This window comes from Chiloscyllium plagiosum, unplaced genomic scaffold, assembly GCF_037043375.1.
Source record: "Chiloscyllium plagiosum isolate Xiang-an unplaced genomic scaffold, Cpla_swu_hap1 HiC_scaffold_7, whole genome shotgun sequence".
Taxonomy (NCBI): Eukaryota; Metazoa; Chordata; class Chondrichthyes; order Orectolobiformes; family Hemiscylliidae; genus Chiloscyllium; species Chiloscyllium plagiosum.
Window position 1 is genome coordinate 52,120,835 of NW_028270145.1, and position 23,618 is coordinate 52,144,452.

The 23,618-nt window shown below is 42.4% G+C and overlaps 1 protein-coding gene across 1 annotated transcript in view; it reads left to right on the forward strand.

Moving 5' to 3' along the window:
• The first annotated feature begins 1,331 nt into the window (after nt 1-1,331).
• ola1 (Obg-like ATPase 1) overlaps nt 1,332-23,618 on the forward strand; it is a 236,025-nt gene continuing 213,738 nt past the window's right edge. Inside the window, exon 1 of the mRNA XM_087989008.1 lies at nt 1,332-1,356. The gene's annotated coding sequence lies outside the window, so the exon portion shown is untranslated. The remainder of the gene's footprint in view (nt 1,357-23,618) is intronic.

The following is a 23,618-nucleotide window of genomic DNA, read 5'->3' on the forward strand; positions in this document are numbered from 1 at the left end:
CAAAGAAAATCCAGTTCCAGAAATGCTTTCCGTGGTTGATAAATATCAAGTTTCTGATTTTGCCCATGTACAATCGCTAATAGTCCTTGAATTTTTATCTTCTGATTCACGTCGTGGTTGGATGTTTCAAGAGGTCTGGTAAAGAGAAAATGATTTCCATTTTAAATTAATTGGGCACTATGTGTTTGAAGAACATAATTAACAAAGCTAGTTTAAAAAAAAGATTTGAAACCTCTCGCTAGTTTTCCGTTGTACAGCCACACTGGTCCCTTTCATGACCGTTTACTGTCGGTTACAAAAGCTACTGATTTATACCTTGAAGGTTTATCATAATTGAGATAAGAACAAATGCAATTAATTCAAGTAGAAGTGATATTAATACAAAAATTGCGAAACTTGCATTTGTTCAAATATAACTTTCACAATCATCTAAACTCAAAAAATAGCGTACACAAGGCAAAAGTACATTCATACTTTTGGATTTTGAATGATAATCAAGCATTTACAGATGTCTGTTTATGATGATATAGCTTGCTATTATAACACGTCTATACAATAAGCCAATTCCGGATATACTGAAAATTCATAAAGGTTACATTCTTTCTTTATATTTGTAGTTCCGTGACCGTCAGGAGTTTTTGACTAGTCATACCTTAGTGTCAATAGACCTCACACCGCCGCGGGGACAGAAACCAAGGTAGAACTACGTAACCCTGTTTGCACAGTACAGAACTATGTTAGCAAATACATAATTTAGGATATATACACGTTGATTTAAAAGAAATGTAACATGATTTGCTCAAATGTGCGAGTTCTGTTTGGCTTTCTGTGTAATAGTGGTACATAAGCAATCAAATGTTGCGTCGCGGAATTATTACTGTAGAATGTCATTCCAAGTCAAGCGCTGCAAACGTAAAACCGTTTCATATGGAGCTTAACATTTTCATAAGGTGTCTTTTGTCTCAGACAGTACCTCCTTTATTCTTCCTCAAGTAAAATTAAATTTGGATTACATCAAGGGAATCTTCGATTTTAATTGCCGGTTTAAAAGACCATGTAATCGTTAAAAAGATCAATGAGCAAATACTCTTCAAGTGCAATGTGGACAAAGAACAGATAAATTTTATTTAGCCTTCTTTGTTATCTTGTCTCTTTGAATGAAGTTTGATTCGAAAGCATTTGGAGAACTGCCTGGCCTCTCACATAGATTCAGAAGGGTGAAAGCAACAACAGCACCGGCAGCGGCACTGTTTGAGAGAGGAGCAGGCTGCGGAAGATGAATGCTCCATCTGGGATACAGGATTTTAATTAGAGTGATTGTGCTCAGATCGCCCTCATTCATTCATCAGCTGATCAGTAAGTGGCGCTGCCAACGCTTTGTAAAATGCGGTCGTGATCAGGCAAATTATTTTAAATGAGGCGCAATATTTTTATATGAAGTGGTCCCATAGTAACGACCAAACCACTCGCTAGGGTCGATAAAGTCTACAACAATCACGTGTTATTGAAAACGTAAACAAACAACATTTATAAATATTTATTCAGATTATAAATTATTGTCACATCTCGCCACTAATTATTCTGCACGAATAATCCTTAGAATGCGTGGAAATATTGCCCTGAGCAGTTTTATATTGTGGCTACAAGTGCAAATATATCATTGCCACCAGGTAACTTGTATACTGGTGTCGCACCTTTAGGACATTATAACCCATGAGAAACTCAAGGGCTAAGTGACTTTGAAATAGAACTGATACATACGAAGGATTTACGTTACTGTTATGAAAGTACTAGTTTACATCCATCTTTCGGATATTTCAAAACACGTTCCTTAAAGAGAAAAACTGTTTTCATTGGTGACATGTACAAAATCTTTTCAGCTTTTAAATGCAATACAAGTCCAAGAGTGTGGTGAAGGTCAATGGGAAATTAGCTTTTATTGTTAGTTCTAAAATGATGAACAGCTAGATCCCTTAACGCAAGACTTCCAGTAATTTTTGGGGAAAAAGGAAAATTGATTGCATTAATAATGTGTACAATATCTTCATATGAATCATTTATTGAAAACATTTTCCTTTTGTTACCCGCATCTGCAAGTACATTAATCACTGCACATTGAGGTTGAAAAAATCCTTGAAGAATATATGCTTACGTTTTAAACCCTTTATTTGTCAACACGAGAGTTTATTTTTTATTCTTTCGGCTGCTTAGGCGATTGGTTTCATCTTTGAGTTGCGATGTGGCGCAGCGTGTTGAAATTAAATGGAAAGTGAGTGGAAATCCTGGTGTGTGGCCAAACGGATTAACTCACCTTGTTGCCAAGATTTGAATAGTTCCTAAGCAGCCAACCCCTCCCAGTTAGTGCAAATCAAAGATAAAGGTATGAGGTTTGTTGAGCCCGATAATTTCCAGAACCACTTCAGAGTTTGCATTTGACCACGTATGCATTCTCAACTTATACTTCAATCTTGGGAATTCTCTTTGTATATTAACCTTGAAGAGTTGAATTGGCCAACTTCACAACGCAATCTCCATGTGTAATGTCTGTTTTGGAAATAACAATAATTTTCTGAAATAGGAAGAATCATTTCCGTTTCCCTTATTTCTCATTCTGCTGTGACGATCATTAAAAATGTACAATCATAGCATGACAAACATAATGCCCCCAGTTGACACGTGTAACGAATTGAACCGTATGACCGATTTTTTTTCATGTAAATCAGCAATTAATAATGCTCCTCGAAAGCTAGCTGTGAGGCTTGCTTCTTTAACACTGTTTAAAGTGTTACTATCTGTGCACATAGGTATTCTTCTTTTAAAAATATACTGAGCCCTTAAGCAGTGCATTTGAGCTTTTTCTTCATTGTTGGTGGGAGCTGCAATAAATTTAAACAGCCACAGGTTTCATTGATGAACACCCTCCACAATCAAATAATCTCCAATCTACGCCAAATGGTTGCATTTAGATTTCAACTGATCACAGGTCGACTGGCAGTTCTGTCTTCGGAATTTCACTTCAGTTACCGAGGTGATGCTCTATTGTGTTCATTGTTTAGCTCAATTTCAGGTTCCGATAAGACTTCATTAATTTTCTGCCGGAGCTTTCTTGCTGAATTTACCCAAACAGTATCCGGATGAGTTCCTACAACGGTTAATGATTGTCACGGTCGTGTTCATTTTCTTTAAAGGGGCCGCATCAGAACGGTTTTTAAAATATAAATCTAAAGTGAGACAATTCTTAAGAGAATGATTTCCGGAGCTCAACGATTTGTCAGGTGCAGTTATTATTCTTTTGTGTGGTTCTCCATTTCTATTCGTTTCTGACTATAGATGTTTTAAACAGTGTGAAATGATTGCCTTTACAGGTTTGGGATTGGATCTCGGTTAAGGACATGAGAAATGTACTTTTATAATCTAAATTGACGTACTCAAATACGCTATTATATCCTTAATATTGGTTTTGATGGACAAGCTAAAATACGAATCACTTAAACGCAACGTTTTATGGACTTAGCTCAGCATGTATATACATATTCTCGAAGTATTGAGGAAGCGACTGTGTAGGACTTGACAGTTGGATTGGGACGGTTAAAGTTAACTAAGAAGACCATTTTAAATGTATTTATTTGCTAAGTTTCGATTATTTTTCAACTCTGTCAAAATTCCTAATAACTAATCATCAATGGCTTATAACAGGCAAGAGTGGAACTGAAATGCAAATCTTTAAAATAGAATTGGAATGAAGCACGTTTCATTTTTAAATGGAGTGAGATTGCTGTAAGTTTCAATAAGGAATTGTAATGGGCCCTGATAAAATTGCAATAGAACCTATTGTTTTGCACCTATACATTTCAGTTTTATTGTGTAACAGCAGGATTAAATAATATTGGAAAATTATTTTGACTGGGAGAAACTGAGGACTGCAGATGCTGGAGATCAGAGCTGAAAATGTGTTGCTGGAAAAGCGCAGCAGGTCAGGCAGCATCCAAGGAACAGGAGAATCGACATTTCGGGCATACGCCCTCCGTCAGGAATGATGAAAGTGTGTCCAGCAGGCTAAGATAAAAGGTAGGGAAGAGGGACTTGGGGGAGGGGCATTGGAAATGCGATAGGTGGAAGGAGGTCAAGGTGAGGGTGATAGGCCGGAGTGGGGTGGGGGCGGAGAGGTCAGGAAGAAGATTGCAGGTTAGGAAGGCCGTGCTGAGTTTGAGGGATTTGACTGAGACAAGGTGGGGGGAGGGGAAATGAGGAAACTGGAGAAATCTGAGTTCATCCCTTGTGGTTGGAGGGTTCCTAGGCGGAAGGTGAGGCGCTCTTCCTCCAGCCGTCGTGTTGCTATGGTCTGGCGATGGAGGAGTCCAAGGACCTGCATGTCCCTGGTGGAGTGGGAGGGGGAGTTGAAGTGTTGAGCCACGGGGTGGTGGGGTTGGTTGGTCCGAGTGTCCCAGAGGTGTTCTCTGAACCATTCCACAAGTAGGCGGCCTGTCTCCCCAATATAGAGGAACGGGTGCTGCGGATGCAATAGATGATGTGTGTGGAGGTGCAGGTGAATTTGTGGCAGATATGGAAGTATCCCTTGGGGCCTTGGAGGGAAGTAAGGAGGGGAGGTGTGGGCGCAAGTTTTGCATTTCTTGCGGTTGCAGGGGAAGGTGCCGGGAGTGGAGGTTGGGTTGGTGGGGGGTGTGGACCTGACGAGGGAGTCACGGAGGGAGTGGTTTTTTCGGAACGCTGATAGGGTAGGGAAATATATCCCTGGTGGTGCGATAGGGGAGGGGAGGGAAATATATCCCTGGTGGTGGGATAGGGGAGGGGAGGGAAATATATCCCTGGTGGTGGTTGAGGCGGCGTGACATCGAACAGCCCCACACCAGGTCCTAGCTCCCAGCCCTGCCGTGTTTTCACCATCCCTCCAGAACTACCCCTCTCTCTGAGGATGAAAGATCAGTCCTCAGCAAAGGCCTCACCTTCATTCCCCTATGCTCTCGGATCAACGAGTTCAACACGCGCCGTGACATCGAATAATTCTTCCGCCACCTTCGCCTCCGCGCCTACTTCTTCAACCAGGATTCTCGCCCACCCTCTGACGACCCCTTCTCCTGCCTCCAACACACCCCTTCCACCTGGACACCCCGTGCTGGCCTCTTACCCATCCTTGATCTCTTCATAGCCAACTGCCGCCGCGACATTAACCTCCTCAACTTCTCCACCCCTCTCACCCACTCCAACCTCGCACCCTCGGAACGTGCAGCCCTCCACTCCCTCCATTCCAACCCCAACCTCACTATCAAACCAGCAGACAAGGGAGGCGAGTAGTAGTTTGGCGCACCGACCTTTATACCACTGAGGCTAAATGCCAGCTTTCGGACACCTCCTCCTACTGCCCCGTTGACCATGACCCCACCTCCCACCACCAATCCATCATCTCCCAGACCATCCATAACCTCATCACCTCAGGGGATCTCCCATCCACCGCCTCCAACCTCATAGTCCCACAACCCCACACCGCCCGTTTCTACCTTCTGCCCAAAATCCACAAACCTGACTGCCCCGGCCGACCCAATGTCTCAGCCTGCTCCTGCCCCACCGAACTCATCTCTGCATACCTCGACACGGTCCTGTGCCCCTTCATCCGAGACCTCCCCACCTACGTTCGGGACACCACCCATGCCCTCCACTTCCTCCATGATTTTCGCTTTCCCGGTCCCCAACGCCTTATCTTCACCATGGACATCCAGTCCCTGTACACCTCCATCCCCCATCATGAAGGACTCAAAGCTCTCCGCTTCTTCCTTTCCTGCCGTACTAACCAGTACCCTTCCACTGACACCCTCCTTCGACTGACTGAACTGGTCCTCACTCTGAACAACTTCTCTTTCCAATCCTCCCACTTGCTCCAAACCAAAGGAGTAGCCATGGGCACCCGCATGGGCCCCAGCTATGCCTAACTCTTCGCAGGATATGTGGAACAGTCCATCTTCCGCAGCTACACTGGCACCACCCATAGCTTTTCCTCCGCTACATCGATGACTGTATCGGCGCTGCCTTGTGCTCCCACGAGGAAGTTGAACAGTTCATCCACTTTACCAACATCTTCCACCCCAACCTCAAATTCACCTGGACCGTCTCAGACTCCTCCATCCCCTTCCTAGACCTTTCCATTTCTATCTCGGGCGACCGAATCAACACAGACATTTACTATAAACCGACGACTCCCACAGCTACCTAGACTACACCTCCTCCCACCCTTCCCCCTGTAAAAACGCCATCGCATATTCCCAATTCCTTCGTCTCCGCCGCATCTGCTCCCAGGAGGACCAGTTCCAAATCTCTACAACCCAGAAGGCCTCCTTCTTCAAGGACCGCAATTTCCCCCCAGACGTGGTCGACGATGCCCTCCACTGCATCACTTCCACTTCCCTCTCCTCCGCTCTTGAGCCCCGCCCCTCCAACCGCCACCAGGACAGAACCCCACTGGTCCTCTCCTACCACCCCACCAACCTCCATGTACAGCGGATCATCCGCCGTCATTTCCGCCACCTCCAAACGGACCCCACCACCAGGGATATATTTCCCTCCCCTCCCCTATCAGGGTTCCGAAAAGACCACTCCCTCTGTGACTCCCTCGTCAGGTCCACACCCCCCACCAACCCAACCTCCACTCCCGGCACCTTCCCCTGCAACCGCAAGAAATGCAAAACTTGCGCCCACACCTCCCCCCTTACTTCCCTCCAAGGCCCCAAGGGATACTTCCATATCTGCCACAAATTCACCTGCACCTCCACACACATCATCTATTGCATCCGCAGCACCCAATGTGGCCTCCTCTATATTGGGGAGACAGGACGCCTACTTGTGGAATGGTTCAGAGAACACCTCTGGGACACCCGGACCAACCAACTCAACCACCCCATGGCTCAACATTTCAACTCCCCCTCCCACTCCACCAGGGACATGCAGGTCCTTGGACTCCTCCATCGCCAGACAATAGCAACACGACGATTGGAGGAAGAGCGCCTCATCTTCCGCCTAGGAACCCTCCAACCACAAGGGATGAACTCAGATTTCTCCAGTTTCCTCATTTCCCCTCCCCCCACCTTGTCTCAGTCAAATCCCTCAAACTCAGCACCGCCTTCCTAACCAGCAATCTTCTTCCTGACCTCTCCGCCCCCACCCCACTCCGGCCTATCACCCTCACCTTGACCTCCTTCCACCTATCGCATTTCCAACGCCCCTCCCCCAAATCCCTCCTCCCTACCTTTTATCTTAGCCTGCTGGGCACACTTTCCTCATTCCTGAAGAAGGGCTTATGCCCGAAACGTCGATTCTCCTGTTCCTTGGATGCTGCCTGACCTGCTGCGCTTTTCCAGCAACACATTTTCAGCTTGGAGTAGACAGAGCCAATTGTAGCATGGAAAATGCTACACCAGATTAACTTTGCTGATTATAGAAACTGAAGGCATTAAATTCTTATTGGTTCATGCATATTTGCTGCAACATTTGTTGTTAAAATTCCTCTTTAGTAATTTGTATCATACACTTACAGAAGTCAAAATTCCAGGATATGAAATGTTCTAAATCACAAAAATTGGAGATTCAAAATGTTATCATTTTCATTCTGACTGGTGCAAAATGTTGCTTTGCAACTGCATACCTGTTGTGTTCCTAACCTAAACAGGAAAGTGTAGTTTGTCAGTTCGAAATAGTTTCATTTTGATGATAATCCTATGCAGGGCTGATAACTTGGCCAAGTCTTCTATCATAAAGGATGAATTTAGATGTGGAATAAGCTATTCTGATCAGATTCATTGATTTTCAGCTCACAATGATTCCATGGTAAAAGTATTGCCCAACGTCAACTACTCAGATATGCACAAATCCCACCTTTGAATAATGCTCTTTGTTGTTAGTTGATACAAGTTTGAGCCACAACTGAGAAGATATCATTGTCTTTAATAGCCTTGGGCTAAAGTTTCAATTGAGATCATCATCCAGTGACCCTAAAAGGAAGTTTATATGTTTGGAGAATGGTTGTTAACCGGAAAGATCTTGCTGTAAATTCCTATATGTATCATTACTCCAGCTGATTATTTCTGGAAATGTCTGATTCTAGACTGAAATCTGGCTTGATAGATCTTATTTTTATTCTAGTTTTTTAGAGATGGATTTTTATTGAAATGCAAACATACAATGTGCACATTCAGGTTTAACAGGAAAACAGAACGTTATTATATAAGGGAAATGATGGTAAAATAGAATAAATATTTAAATATATATTTAAAGGTTTCAAAATACACATAAAAATAAATCCCATTAATCCCACTGCATACCATTATAGTATTCAAACATCAGAGAGAATCCAACATAAAGTTTGATATCATCATGGTATCAATTCCTGGTCTTGAAATCGGACAGACATTTCCTTGACTCATCATATAACTGAGTTTAAACTTTGAGTCTCAAATAACCCCTTCAGGGTTTTAACTGAATGCTTCTGATTTGGAGGTTTTTACTAAACTCCTTACACTAAGATAACCTATTTTTAACTCATCTAAATTATTTCTCCCTTTCTCAGAAGCAACTGTGTAACATCCAGCTTCAGATAAGAACCATGAGGAAATGACCAAACTGAAAAAGAAATCAATAGATGGTCGTTTCCCTTAAGCCCAAAAACATTTCCAGAAAATCTTCTGTTTGAAAGCTTGATGCTCTACATCGTAGATGATATTCACTCATCAACTCCCCCAATTCAAATGAATTGCCATTAGACTCCAAAACTATATTTTAAAAGGCATCACCATTGCCACAAAATTACTTACAAGTTAATCATTAAGCTCACTCAGGTCCATAGAAAACCCATATGCCATTTGTTCAAAATTAAAAATCCAAATTCAAAAATAAATTATATTAAATTCTATATAATGTACAACCCTTACATCATACATTTAAATTCCATTTACATATTCACAATCACTGTCAAGATTTAGACAGAAAAGAACAGTTACCTGAGCAAAGTATAAAGGGCTCTCATATCTAGCTCAACGATTCATTCCTCCTCAACTTTCTCGCTTACTTGCTGTGGTCACTGGCTTTATTCTTTGTTAGATGAACTTATTAGCTCCTGTTTACACATTTCTTGTCATCCTTCAAGGAGCTTATCAGGGCACTCAGTACTGGCTCATTACGTTTAGCATTCCCAATGACCTTACCTCTCACTCTTGATGATCTTACAACTCAATTGGCCCACTTATGGCTAACCTTACCAATCTCTTTCTTGTCCAACTTAATTCTTCCTTTGCTGAATGTGGATTCCCCCACCCCTCTGGCATTTCTTTTTAGAATGTCCACTTGCTGGGTGACCAAGACCCTTCCATTAATGTATTGCAGAAGATATCATCAACAATACTGCTTTGATGTAAATCTGACTGAGGCTGGTGATGCCATCTCCATACAGAAGCTTTCCCCTCTGTCTGTATCTTCCTTCACTAGCTCCATCAAGACCATCACAGTACTGATGTGGCACTTATTGCTTGGCTTGAATCCCAACATTCTGGCACTTATTCCTTCTGTGAGTATCTCAGTTGCTTTTTCTTCTCTCACTTCTCTTTCAAAATCTTCATTCACTATTGTTCTGGCAACTAATTATCTCCCTCAGCCTATACATTAAACAAAATCTCATTCTCAGCGATTTAATCTTCATCTTGTCTTGTTCTCTCTCCTCTCATTTCATTGCCGTTTTACCTTCTCTTAAATTTGTCCTCCCATGTAACTCCTAATAATTCCCAACGCCATATGAATGGGGCTACCACCTTGACCTGGTCATCTCATGGTCTTGACAGTCCCATCAAATCAATTACAGATAAGGTCATCTCTGATATCTTCCTTGTATTACTCATCAGAAGTGTACCACTTCCACATCCACAGCCCTAATTCCTTTTGTATCCAACCCTGGAGAAAATCCCTTAATTCACTTACAACTGTACTTACAAAATCACAATTTTCTAGCTTTTGTGCTCCTATTGTGATGAATATTGCAGGCTATTTTGCTCAACTACACCCTCACCTCCAACTTTGTTGTCCCAGTTCCCAACAAAACTATTACTCTTTTCAACTCTGGCCATTTTTGTTCTCACCTCCACTTACTTTAGTCTAAGATCTGTGGACATAAAAGAATATGCAGACAATTGGTTAGCTATCCATTGTCAAATCTGGCTGCATTGAGTCTTGCACTCTACAGCCAAAACTGCTAACTATTCCAGGAGTGTTTGACAATGCAAAGATAACTGTTAGCTTATTTTCTCTACTGCAAATCAACCTCTTTCTCTGATCCGTCCATCCTCCTCTCCAACAATGTGCAAGGAACTCCAGAACCTCTTTGTCATTTAGATCATGATCACCTGATTGGCTGCATCTGTGTCTCTCTCTCTCTCTCTCTCTCTCTCTCTTCTAGTAGCCTTCAGGGTTACATTTCTTTTAATGCTTCTCCAGCTCCAGTCCTGACTTCACATTTTTCTCTAGTTTCTTTTCTATGTCCTCTGACACCCTCTTTAAGCCCGTTTTGTTTAGAACTATTGATGACCAATGTAAACTTTGCTTTCTCTCCACAGGTACTGTCAGACCTGAGATTTTCCAGCAGTTTCTGTTTTTATTTCTGAAACCTTATCCAATTGTACATTGCAGAAGGAAAGGTTTCATGCCACATTGGAAATAGAAAACTGTAAAAAACTGCCATGAGAATCCACACTCCTCCCCCCCAAAAAAAGCTCCCTTCTGCATCACAGATCTCATCCTTGAATATATACAGTGTGTGAAACTGGCAGCTGCAAAATGTTGTCTTCCAATGCTAGATATGGAATGTGTTTATAAAATACACACTTCAGAGTGCCACCTTTTAAATAACTTGTTCCCATTTCAGTTGTTTAGTAGACATGCAAGTAGGTATCTAATGCACACAAGTAATGGTCATAAATCCTTAATGCTGTAACTTTTAATGTGCATTTTCATACAATTAATGATCAGTGGATGAAATCTCTTCTGCTAAATATCATATCTGGCACAAAGGAAGATGATTATAGTTGTTGGGAGTAAGACCTAACATCAGCTTCATCAATGACCTTCCCTCCATCACTGATTGCTACCACATCCAGAAACTTTCAATGCTTCCACCACTGATGTTCAGTAGCAGCAGTGTGTACCTTCTACAAGATGCACTGCAGAAATTCAGTAAGGCTCCTTGGACAGTACCTTCCAAACCCATGAGCACCCCATCTAAAATGACAAGGACAGCAAATACATGGGAAAACCACCACTTGCAAGTTTCACCTTCTCCCCCAGCCATTCATTATCTTGATTTAGAAACTGTTCCTTCAATGTCATTGAATCAAAATCCTGAAATTCCTTCCCTACCAGCATTGTGAGTACCTACACCAAATGGACTGCAGTAGTTCAAGAAGGCAGTTCACCATCTTCTCAATAGTAATTTGAGAATGTCCAGCCAGCAATGCCCTCTTCCCATGAGTGAATAAAACAAGAGTTAAAATTTAAGTCAGGTGGGTAAATTACTGCAATTGCCCCTAAAACGGTCTCAAATTCCAAAAGATTTAACTCTCTGCTCTAAAAAAGAAACAACTATAATCATCTCAGCCTTCTCTGCATGCACTCTCACCCATTTTGTGTAGTTATTACAACTGACTCATTTCAATGTAAGTAATATGCAAGGTTCTGTCTGAGATGTATATTTTCCCTCCTTATTTAATGTTCCTTTGTCTATTGCTATCCCTATGGCCACCAGCCTTCCTCATTTTTGTTGAGCCCTTTATTTAATTTTTAATGTCCATACTTTACTCCTCGAGCCCATGACTTGGTAAATTCCTATACCTTTGTTGGCCCCACACCTTAACCATGCCAGATTTCCATGATATGTTTGAATGGCCCCTTCTGGAGTTCCCACTCCCCTTCTATTCACTATGAGATCCTACTCTATTATCTCTAATTGCCTAATAGCACTGTCACCACGGTGACAGAGTACAATGAAGCCCATCCCAAACTTAGGTGTCTGCTTTTCCCAGAACTCTGTGGACTGTCCACTGATATAGACTGACTATTATTAAACAAACCCTCAGGTACCCCTACCCACCCCACCCCCAGCTCCACTTTCAGACTGACTTGATAGACAGCCCCAAATGATCCCCATAAGCCCCCAAGACTGATGTCTCCAGCAGCACCCCAACTGACTCTCCTCCTTGACTCACCACAGTGGTAGGTCCTGAATGGCTGTCCTTTGCCCACAGAGGATGACTCCCCTTTGACTTTTAAATATGGACATTTGGTTGAAGCACATGCATTGTATTTGCCACGTAAAATGCTGGCATTTACCTCAGGCGTGATTTCAACAGAGCACAGTGCCATACAACATCATCAGAGTAAAGATTAGAGTGGTGCTGGAAAAGCACAGTCTGTCAGGCACCATCCGAGAAGCAGGAAAATCGATCTTTCAGGCAGTAGCCCTTCATCACTTTCGCCACACAACATGTCCACCCCCTTGACTGTTCAATGCTTCCCACCATGATGAGCTGCCTGTTTCTTCCTCTGCATTAAAATGCAATGTAAGCCATAAATACTGGCAACCAGTAACTGAGCACTAATGACACCCACATTATAAGACAGCAATCCAAATTACACACAGGCTGGCAGTCTGTAGCTGAGCACTAAAGACCTGTGCACTAAGAAAGCGTGGAGGCTGGCAGCCTGTAAGTCAGTGGTGAAGTCATTGAATGTGCACTAAGAAAGCAATGTGAAGTATACAGAAGTAAAGTCTCCAAGTAAAGAGACTCTGGCCCGAAATGTCAATTCTCTTGCTCCTTGGATGCTGCCTGACCTGCAACACACTCTCGACTCTGATCTCTAGCATCTGCAGACCTCACTTTCTCCTAGTGTCCATGTAAATGCAAAATGAGCGAGCACTAAGAAAGTGAGATAAGACCCAGAAGCTGAAACCTGGTAGTGATGTGCAGACTGTAGACGGTGTTCCTGAGCTACAAAATGAAGTGTTGAAAGGGTGAATTGGTTTGAGAGTTGGTTCAAGAGCAGGCATGATGAAGTGGTTTTTTTTGATTCACTCATGGGATGTTGATGTCACGGTTTATTGCTTGTCCCTAATTGACCTTAAGAAGGTGGTGTTTAGCTGCCTTCTTGAACTGCTGCAGTCCACGTGCTTGAGGTAGACTCACCATATCATTAGGGAGAAATTCTAGGATTTTGACCAAGTGAAACTGAAGAAATGATGATATGTATCAGTCAGGATGGCGAGTGGCTTGGAGGGGAACTTTAGTGGTGTTCCTATGTATCTACTACTGTACTTCTTATAGATAATAGTGGTTGAGGGTTTTGAAGATGTTGCCTAAGGAACCTTGGTGAATTTCTACAGAGTACCTTGTAGATGGTACACACTGCTGCAACTGACCTTTGGTGGTGGAGGGTGAGCTGAAAATGTGTTGCTGGAAAAGCGCAGCAGGTCAGGCAGCATCCAAGGAACAGGAGAATCGACGTTTCGGGCATAAACCCTTCTTCAGGAATGAAGAAGGGCTTATGCCCGAAACGTCGATTCTCCTGTTCCTTGGATGCTGCCTGACCTGCTGCGCTTTTCCAGCAACACATTTTCAGCTCTGATCTCCAGCATCTGCAGCCCTCACTTTCTCTCTGGTGGAGGGTGAGGATGCCTGTGGATGTGGTGCCAGTCAAGTGGGGTGCTTTGTCCTGGACGGTATGAAGCTTCAATGTTGTTGAAGATACACTCATCCAAGCAAGTAGGGAATATTCTATCACACTCCTGACATTTGCATTGTAGATGGTGAACAAGCTATGGGGAGATTGGAGGCGAGTAAGTTACTTGCTGCAGTATCCTTAGCCTCTGAACTGATCTTGCAGCTGCTGTATTTATATCGCGAGTCCAGTTCAGTTTACAGTCAATAGTAACCCTCCGAAAGTTGAAAGTGGGAGATTCAGTAATGGCAACACCATTGAATGTCAAGGGTTGATGTCCCTTAGTGGAGATAGTTATTGTCTAGCATTTGTGTGGCACTAAAGTTATTTGCCACTTGTCAGCCCAATGCTGGATATTGTCTAGGTTGTTCTGCATTTGCACATGGACTGCTCCACTGTCTGCGGAGCCATGACTGGTGCTGAACATTGTGCAATTATGGACAAACATCCCCAGTTCTGACCTTAGGATGGAGGGAATGTCATTAATGCAGCAGCTAAAGATAGTTGGGCTGAGGACATTACCCCAAAGTATTCTTGCAGACATGTCCTGAAGCTGAGATGACTGACCTCCAACAACAAAAACAATCTTCCTGTGTGCCAGGTGAACTCGAACCAGTTTCTCGTCCTGATTCCTATTGATTCCGGTTTTGCTAGGCTCCTTGATGCCACATCTGATCAAATACCGCCTTACTGTCAAGGGCAACCACACACACCTCACCCCTGAAATTCAGCTCTTTTCTCCATGTTTGAACCAAGGCTGTAATGAGATCAGGAGCTGAGTTACCCTAGCAGAACGCAAACTAGGTTTCAGTGAGCAGATTGTTACTAAGTATGTTTGATGATGAAACTTTCCATTACTTTACTAATGATTGAGAGTAAAATTTGGAAGATGTCCACTGGTGCATCTGCTATTATTAGGGCCACTTCCTTAAGTACTCTGTGATATAGATGATCGGCCCTGGAGATTTATTAGCCTTAAATCCCATTAATTTCCTCAACACCATTTCCTTACAAATTCTGAATTCATTTATTTCCTGCAACTCAGCTGGTTGGATGGCTGGTTTCCTGATGAAGGGCTTTTGCCCAAAATGTTGATTTTTCCTGCTCCTCAGATGATGCCTGACCTGCTGTGCTTTTCCAACACCACTCTAATCTTGACTCTGATCTCCAGCATCTGTAGTCCCCACTTTCGCCTGGATGGCTGGTTTGCAATGCAGAATGATGTCAACAGTGTGGTTCATGTTTAGCACAACTGAGGTCACTTAAGTCCCATCTTTTTAACCTCACCCTCACCTGAAGCATGGTGACCCTCAGGTTGAATCACCACCAGTCGTCTTTCTTTGTTGAGAGAGCAGCCCTGTGGTTCTTTGGGACTATTGATTGATCGATTGATTAATTTATTGTTGTCACATGTACCAAGATACAGTGAAAAGTATTGTTTTGCATGCTTTACAGGCAAATCGTACCACATACAGTGCATCAGGGTAGCAGAACAAAGTGTAGAATACAGTGTTACATTTTACTCTCATACAGTACTCTATTCCCCCCCTTAATCAGCCTCTTTATCTCCCTTTGCTGGAATTTAAAATGTTCCCCCAACTCCTTATTCTCCTCTCATTTCCTCTGCTCATAGTCTTTGCTTTTCTGACTCCTATACCTCTATTCTCTTATAGAGTCAAAGAGTTAAACAGCATAGAAACAGATCTTTTTGGTCCAACTTGTCCATGCCAACCAAGTTTTCCAAATTAAACTGGTCCCACTTGCCTGCATTTGGCCCATATCCCTCTAAACTTTTTCTATTCATGTACTTATTCAAACATCTTTCAAATGTTATAAATGTAAAGCATCCAACACTTCCTCTGGCAGTTCATTCCACAAGCGAACAACCCTATGTGTGAAAAAGTTGCACCTTAAGTCTTTCCCCTCTCACCTTAAAAATACACCCCTTAGTTTTGAATTCACCCAACCTAGAGAAAAGACCTTCTGATATTCACTTTATCTATGCCCCTCATGGTTTTATAAACCTCTATAAGGTCACATTGCAACCTCCTATGCTTCAATGAAAAAACTTCTGTCATATCCGGCCTATCTCTATAGCAGAAACCCTCCAGTCCCAGCAACATTCTGGTAAATCTTTTCTGAACCCTCTCCAATTTAATATTACCCTTCCTAAAGCAGTTTGTCCAGTATTCCAAAAGTGGCTTCATCAATGTCCTGTACAACCTCAACATAATCAGTCAACTCCTCTCTACAATGGTCTGAGCAATGCAGGCAAGTGTGCTAAACATCCTCTTAACAACCCTGTCAACCTGTCTTGCAACCTTCAAAGACATCTCTCTGTTCGACAACACTACCCAGGGCCCTTCCATTAACTGTATAAATCCTGCCCTCACATTTTATCCAAAGCAAACTCCATCTGCCTCTCCTCAGTCCATTGGCCCAATTGATCAATATCTCTTTGTAATCTTAAATAACCTTCTTCACTGTTGACTACAACACCAACTTTGGTGTCATCCGCAAACTTACTCATCGTGTCTCCTAACTTTTCAATCAAATCATTTATATAAATTACAAACAAAAGTGGACCCAGCACTGATCCTTGTGGAATACAATTAATCACAGGCCTCTAAGCCAAAAAACAACTTCCTCCACAACCCCCGTCTCCTACTGTCAAGTCAATCTTGTATCCAGTTGGCAAGCTCTTCCTGAATTGCATGTGATCTAACTTTGTTAATTAGTCTACCTTGTGGGACCTTATCAAAGGCTTTACTAAAGTCCATGTAAACCATGTCTGCTGCTCTGCCCATATCAATCATTTTGGTTACGTCCTCAAAAAAACTCAATCAAGTTTGTGAGACATGATTTCCCATGCACAAAGCCACACTGACTATCCATAATGAATCCTTGCCTCTCCAAATGGATGTAAATCCTATGCTGCAGAATCCCCTCCAACAACTAACCTACCACTGATGTCAAACTCACATGTCTATAGTTCCCAGGCTTCTCCTTACAGCTTTACTGAAATAAAGGCATAACATTAGCCACCTTCTACTCCTTCTGCACCTCACGCATGTCTGTAGATGATACAACTATCTCTGCTAGAGGCCCTGCAATTTCTACATCCTGGGCTACACTTGATCAGGCCCTGATGTTTTATCCACCTGTTTGTTTTTAAGACCTACAGCACTTCCTCTTCTGTAATGTGAACTGTTTTCAAGACATCAATATTTATTTCTCCACGCCTCCATTTCTTTCTCCACAGTAAAAACAGTTGAGAAATGTTTAGAATCATAGAGTCATTGGGATGTACAGCATGGAAACAGACCCTTCAGTCCAACTCTTCCATGCTGACCAAATACCTCAAACCAATCTAGTCCCATCTGCCAGCACCCAGCCCATATCCTTCCAAACCCTTCCTATTCATATACCCATCCAGATGCCATTTAAATGTTGCAATTGTACTAGCCTCCACCATATCCTCTGGCAGCTCATTTCATATACGTACCACCCTCTGCGTGAAAAAGTTGTCCCTTAGGTCTCTTTTATATCTTTTCCCCTCTCACCCTAAACGTATGCCCTCTAGTTCTGGACTCCCTCACCCCAGGGAAGAGACTTTATCTATTTATCCTATCCATACCCCTCATGATTTTGTAAACCTCTATAAGGTCACCCCTCAGCCTCCGATGTTCCAGGGAAAACAGCCCTAGCCTATACAACCTCTCTCTATAGCTCAAATCCTCCAACCCTGGCAACATCTTTGTAAATCTTTTCTGAATCCTTTCAAGTTTCACAACATCCTTCTGATAGGAAGGAGACCAGAATTGCACACAATATTCCAACAGTGGCCTAACCAATGTCCTGTACAGTCGTAACATGACCTTCCAACTCCGATGCTCCAGGAAAAACGGCCCCAGCCTATTCAGCCTCTCCATACAGCTCAAATCCTCCAACCCTGGCAACATCCTTGTAAAGCTTTTCTGAACTTATTTAGGTATCTATCCCATCTCCTGTGGTTCCACACATAGATGATATCATTGATCTTTAAAATACTCTATTCTCTATACAGTTCCTTTTTTTAGATTAGATTAGATTAGATTAGATTACTTACAGTGTGGAAACAGGCCCTTCGGCCCAACAAGTCCACACCGCCCCGCCGAAGCGCAACCCACCCATACCCCTACATTTACCCTTACCTAACACTACGGGCAATTTAGCATAGCCAATTCACCTGACCTGCACATCTTGGACTGTGGGAGGAAACCGGAGCACCCGGAGGAAACCCACGCGGACACGGGGAGAATGTGCAAACTCCACACAGTCAGTCGCCTGAGGCGGGAATGTACTTGTAAAATCTCTCTGGATTATCCTTAACTTTTTCTGCAAAGGGTATCTCATATCCCCTTTTTGCCCTCCTAATATTTGCCTTAAGAACACCCCCTAAATTTTTGAAGAGATTCACTTATTCCCAGTTGTCTATACCTAATATATGACTCCTCCTTATTCTTGACCTGAGCCCCACTATCTTTATTCATCCTCTGTTAGCTACTTTTACTAGCCCTACCCTTCAATCTAACAGGAACATAACACCTCTGAACTCTTGTCATCTCATTTTTGAAAGCCCCCAATTTGCCAGTCGTCCCTTTACCTGCGAACCTATGAAAGTTCCTATCTCATACCATCAAAATTTGCCTTACTCCAATTAGAAATTTAACTTATATTCTTTTCCATATATCTAATGGAACTATGCGCACTGAACCTAAAGTGCTCCCCTGCTAATACTTCAGTGACTTGCCCTGTCTTATTTCCCAGAGAAGGTCATGTTTTGCTAATTTTCTAATAGGTACATCTACATATTGATAAAGAAAATTTTCTTGAACACATTTAACAAATTCCTCACGTTAACACTATGACAGTCTCACTGAATATTTGGAATGTTCCAGGCTCGGGCAACTGTCTGTGTGGAGTTTGTACATTCTCCCCGTATCTGCGTGGGTTTCCTCCGGGTGCTCCGGTTTCCTCCCACAGTCCAAAGACGTGCAGGTCAGGTGAATTGGCCTTGCTAAATTGCCCATAGTGCTAGGTGCACAAGTCAGACGGGAATGGGTCTGGGTGGGTTACTCTTTGGAGGGTTGGTGTGGACTGGTTGGGCTGAAGGGCCTGTATCTACACTAATCTAATCTAAGTTAAAATCCCCTACTATTACAACTCTATTATTGTTACAGGTATCTGAGATCTATCTATTTGTTTGTCAATTTCAGTCTGACTTTTGGAGGGCATATAGTACAAGGAGAAAGTGAGGACTGCAGATGTTGGAGATCAGAGTAGAAAAGTGTGATGCTGAAAAAGCACAGCAAGTTAGGCAGCATCCGAGGAGCAGGAGAATCGATGTTTCGGGCATAAGCCCTTTATCAGGAATGTTGGGGCGAAGGGGGCAGAGAGATTCTTGTGGAGGAAGGAGGAGAACTTCGTCAAGGTGGGCATCCTTGAAAGAAGTTTCTCAGTAAAGTTACAGCAACTAGAATAAAGTGAGAACTGCAGATGCTGGAGATTAGAGTCGAAAAGTGTGGCGCTGGAAAAGCACAGCAAGTTAGGCAGCAAGGTGATCATCCCTTTCTTATTTCTGAGTTCCATCTATATAGCTTCACTGGATGATCCCTCAGAAATATCCTTTCTAAGTACAGCAGTAATGATTTCCTTATTCAAAAACAATACTCCTCTTGCCTCCCTTTCTATCCTTCCTATAGCATCTAAACCCTGAAACACTGAGCTGCCTGTCCTGTTCCTCCCTCAGCCATGTGTCCGCATTAGCTACAAAGTCCCAATGCCATGTTCCCACACATGCCCTGAGTTCATCTGCCTTTCCTGTAAGAGTGCTTGCAATGAAATAAATGCATTTTAATTCGTCCGTGTTACCTTGTTCTCTAACTTGCTCTTGCCTGCCTTTTCTCATTAACTTGCTCATTTTAAATTCAGAACCATCTTCATCTGTCTTTCTATTCTCACTACTATTTAAGATACCCCTACCCACCCTCCATACTGGTTTAAAGGCTCCTGAATAGCATCAGCAAATCTCCCTGCCAGGATATTGGTCCCCTTCTAGTTCAGGTGAAATCTGTCCCTTTTAAACAGGCCTTTTCTATCCTGGAAGAGACCCCAATGATCCAAAAATCTTAATCTTTGTCTAGGGCACAACCTATTCAACCAGTCATTTATCTGCTCTATCTTCTTATTCTGACTCTCACTAGCATGTGGCACTGGGAGTAATCCAGAGATTACTATCCTTGAGTTTCTGCTTTTTAACCTTCACCAACTTCCTATATTCTCTGCTGTTCCTTCTCTCTTCAATTCCTTGATCCTTCTTTTCTTGTCATCAATCTCCCTCTCTTTCCTCCTTCACTTGCTCCATTTTTTACATTGCTGTTTCTCTTCTCACATCATTTGTCTCCCAGAATCTCCCATCCTCACTGATCTCTATTTCCTCCTTTCTTTTCTTGTTCTCTTGTCCCAATCTAATTTCTCTCTTCTTCTCTCCTCCACTACTGTTCTTCCTCAACTTCCCTCTCTCTACTGTCCTCCCCTCTTCATCTCCCCCCATTCGTCTCTTCACTATTCCACTTCCTTTCTCTCCCTCACCCCTCTTCCTCCTTCAATCTGCCTGCCTTCTAACCCTGCTTGATATAAAAAGTGACCTTGAGATGGATTTCCTAAAATAAATGATACAGGAGGTACAGTAGCACATTATAAATGCTACTATTGAGCTAAACATAGTTCTCAAGGGGTTAACTTCATAGGACAGCAGGATTGAAAGATTATACAAACATATAAATTAGGAATAGGAGAAGGCCATTATATTACATTTTGATTAAATTAGTTTCAGACAGTGAATTTGAACCAGATTGCTGCAGAGAATAAAAATAATTGTTTATCATTTTATCAATCATTTATACTCATTGTTGCTGTGACAATTCTATTTATTTGAACACAGTGGGGATCATTATCAAATTGGGTATGTTGAATTCTGCTTTTGGATGGAAGGCTAGGTAGAACGAGACAGCTTGACTAAACATTGACATTGGATTCAGGCTGAGAAAGAGCAAATGATAAGATACTGTAGGAACTGGAGGCTTTACTTTGAAGGATGGAATGCATACAAGTTATTGGGTTCAAAACAAGGCTTTTTAGTGCTTATTGTCTGATGCTTACAGGTGTCATTCAGGGAATGCATGCACACTTCTGCTATGAATCACTCCAGACATCTTGATGAGGCTTTAATGTGTGCACAACTAACAACTGCCAGAAATATGCAGAGCAGATAACATTAATTAGTTTGAAATGCTGATGTGACACCAGTAGAGCCACTTTGGAGTTTCATGCTGCAGCCATTGCTTGTCTTAACCTTGCACAGGTGAATACATGTTAATTGGAAGTAAGAATCCCCAACAGCACTACTTCAAAGGATCATCAACTACTTACAGGTTTATGTAGTGGCTGTTACTGATTCCACAAGTGTTTGGAGCTTTCTATAATTATTTGACATTGAAAGGTCTACAGAGAGTGTTTCAGCAGGTGCTAAGAGAATTTCTGCTGACTTCAAGGAATCTACCCAAACTATTTCTTGCTAGACATAGTGCACCAGTTTGTAGTCACCTTGGAATACATTATGACTGGAAGCATAAACAGGGACCACACAGAGAATGGTAAGCTTGTGGAAGAGTGGGGGCTGGGCTCTCAGTAGGAGGTCATATATGATCATGTTGTTTTAGCAGCAGTTCTCCTCTTTGAACATGTGTGAGGAATAATTGGACTTTAATAAATGGGATCGCATTGACATGTGCAACCTTCAGCAGCAGCGGCAATAGCAACCTCAGAGCTGGTCAAGGACCACATTATCAATGGTTATGAAAGTGACCATGTTCTGAAACACTTCAGGCTGAAGTTGGATATGTTTTCAACATTTTTTCAACATTTTGCAGTTTACATGAGGAAGGTCACTGATCCTCTCTATACAATCAAAGCTAAATACATTTCATTCTGGCTTGCTAGAAAGCAGGATGTTGGATTGGGGAAGCAACATTGTGAGGATTGTAAGCTTCCCATGGTGCAGGGTGTTGATGACTGCACACTCAACACTTTCTGGATACTGAATGTTAAATGTGCTCAACACTAGAACCGAAAAGAAATCCATCCCCTGAGTACCCAGCTGGTGTGTAAACATTGACAGCACATCATGCAGATCAATGCCCAGTATCCTAGCAGCAACAATGATGTCTTAATTCTACATCTGCAACATCTACTTCTGGGCAGCTACAGCAAAAGGATGACAGCTGACGACAAAGACTATCTGCTGATGACATAGCTCAGGATTCTGATGTGCAATTAATGAATACGTACACACTTCAACAATGAAATGTATGATGTTACAAAAAATATAGCACAATGGATCATTGACAAGTTCAAACAATACGTCTACCTTTTGGAAGAGGTCTGTAGTTCTCAGTGGAGTGTCAAGGTTAATGGTGGTCTGTTGCAACCAGCCATAAGACAAGCACCTGAGGGGAATAGTATGAGGAGGAGGAAGCAAAGGGAGATGAAAGTAGGAGGCATCTTGGACAATCCTTTTCTGCCTAAGCAAAAACGGCATACCTGATTTTTAAGCTACAACAATTCCCTCTGTCACTCGTGGTATAATGGCTTACTTGCCATCAATACAAGAAAAAATACCACAGTAAAATAAACATTCTGAACAAAATTTATAAAAGAAAGAATGAAATCATGTTGTATTGCACACAAACATAAATTAAATAACTAAGTGTTGTTCTTTAGTTTCTGTCTTCTGTATACCTTTGCTTGGCTTAGTGCTCTATTGCAGATCTATCCCAGTGGCTGCATGGCTGGTAAAACCTAGCAACTTTTGGTAGTGAAAGCTACAATTAGCCTTTGAAGATCATTTTAATGGCAAGGACACTGGTGTAATGGGAGGGTGTGAGGCTGAATGCTGTCTTCCTGAGAGGGCAACTGCCTCATGATCCATAGTGTCACTATCACCCTCCTAGGCTATCTGTTGAGGACAGATGTTGGACTGCTGTAATAGTATGTGAGCCATTTTAAGTTGTAATCCACAACTATGGCAGAAAGCTGAGCTTGCAAGATCGCAATCTGACCTTACAATGTATCACCCAGGCATTGGAGGAATACTGCCTGTTCCGCAAACAATAGGCCCTGTAATTCTTTTTTATGGAGGTTGAATGATTTGTTTAAATTTATGGACCTATTGATTTTTATTTTGTATGGCCATGCATGCGCAGTAACTTGCAGATGATATGTGCATGGCCTGCATGGGAATTTTCAGTTTGCTATGCACTATATGACCATGTAACTTACAGGGAACGTTAGCTATAATGGAAGTTGCAACATCAGCTATCATGGTTGGGACCACAAGTGCATGAATGACTGGCAAGTGTTTACATGGTGAAAAGGATGGTCTCCAAATTGTTCATGAATCCTTCTGCCAAGATGGTATTTAAGTTCTTCGAGTTCATTGATATTGGATGAATTCCGGGATGGTTTCTATGTTTTATATTCTGTGAATTTGAGGTAATTCAAAACTTAAGTTCGAGTCTTAAGTGACAGATAGATAGATTCTGGTTGTTAGAGGTCAGGCATTTCAGCTCCAAGACATCTCTGCAAGAGTTCTTCGGGGTAGTGTCTTAGGCTCAAATATCTTCAATTGCTTCAACAATGATCTTTCCTCCAACAGAAGAGGGGTGTTCGCCGAAGATTGCACAATTTTCGGCACCATTCACAACTGTCAATGTACTGAAGCACTCCATGTTTAACTGCTACAAGATATGGAAAGTTTC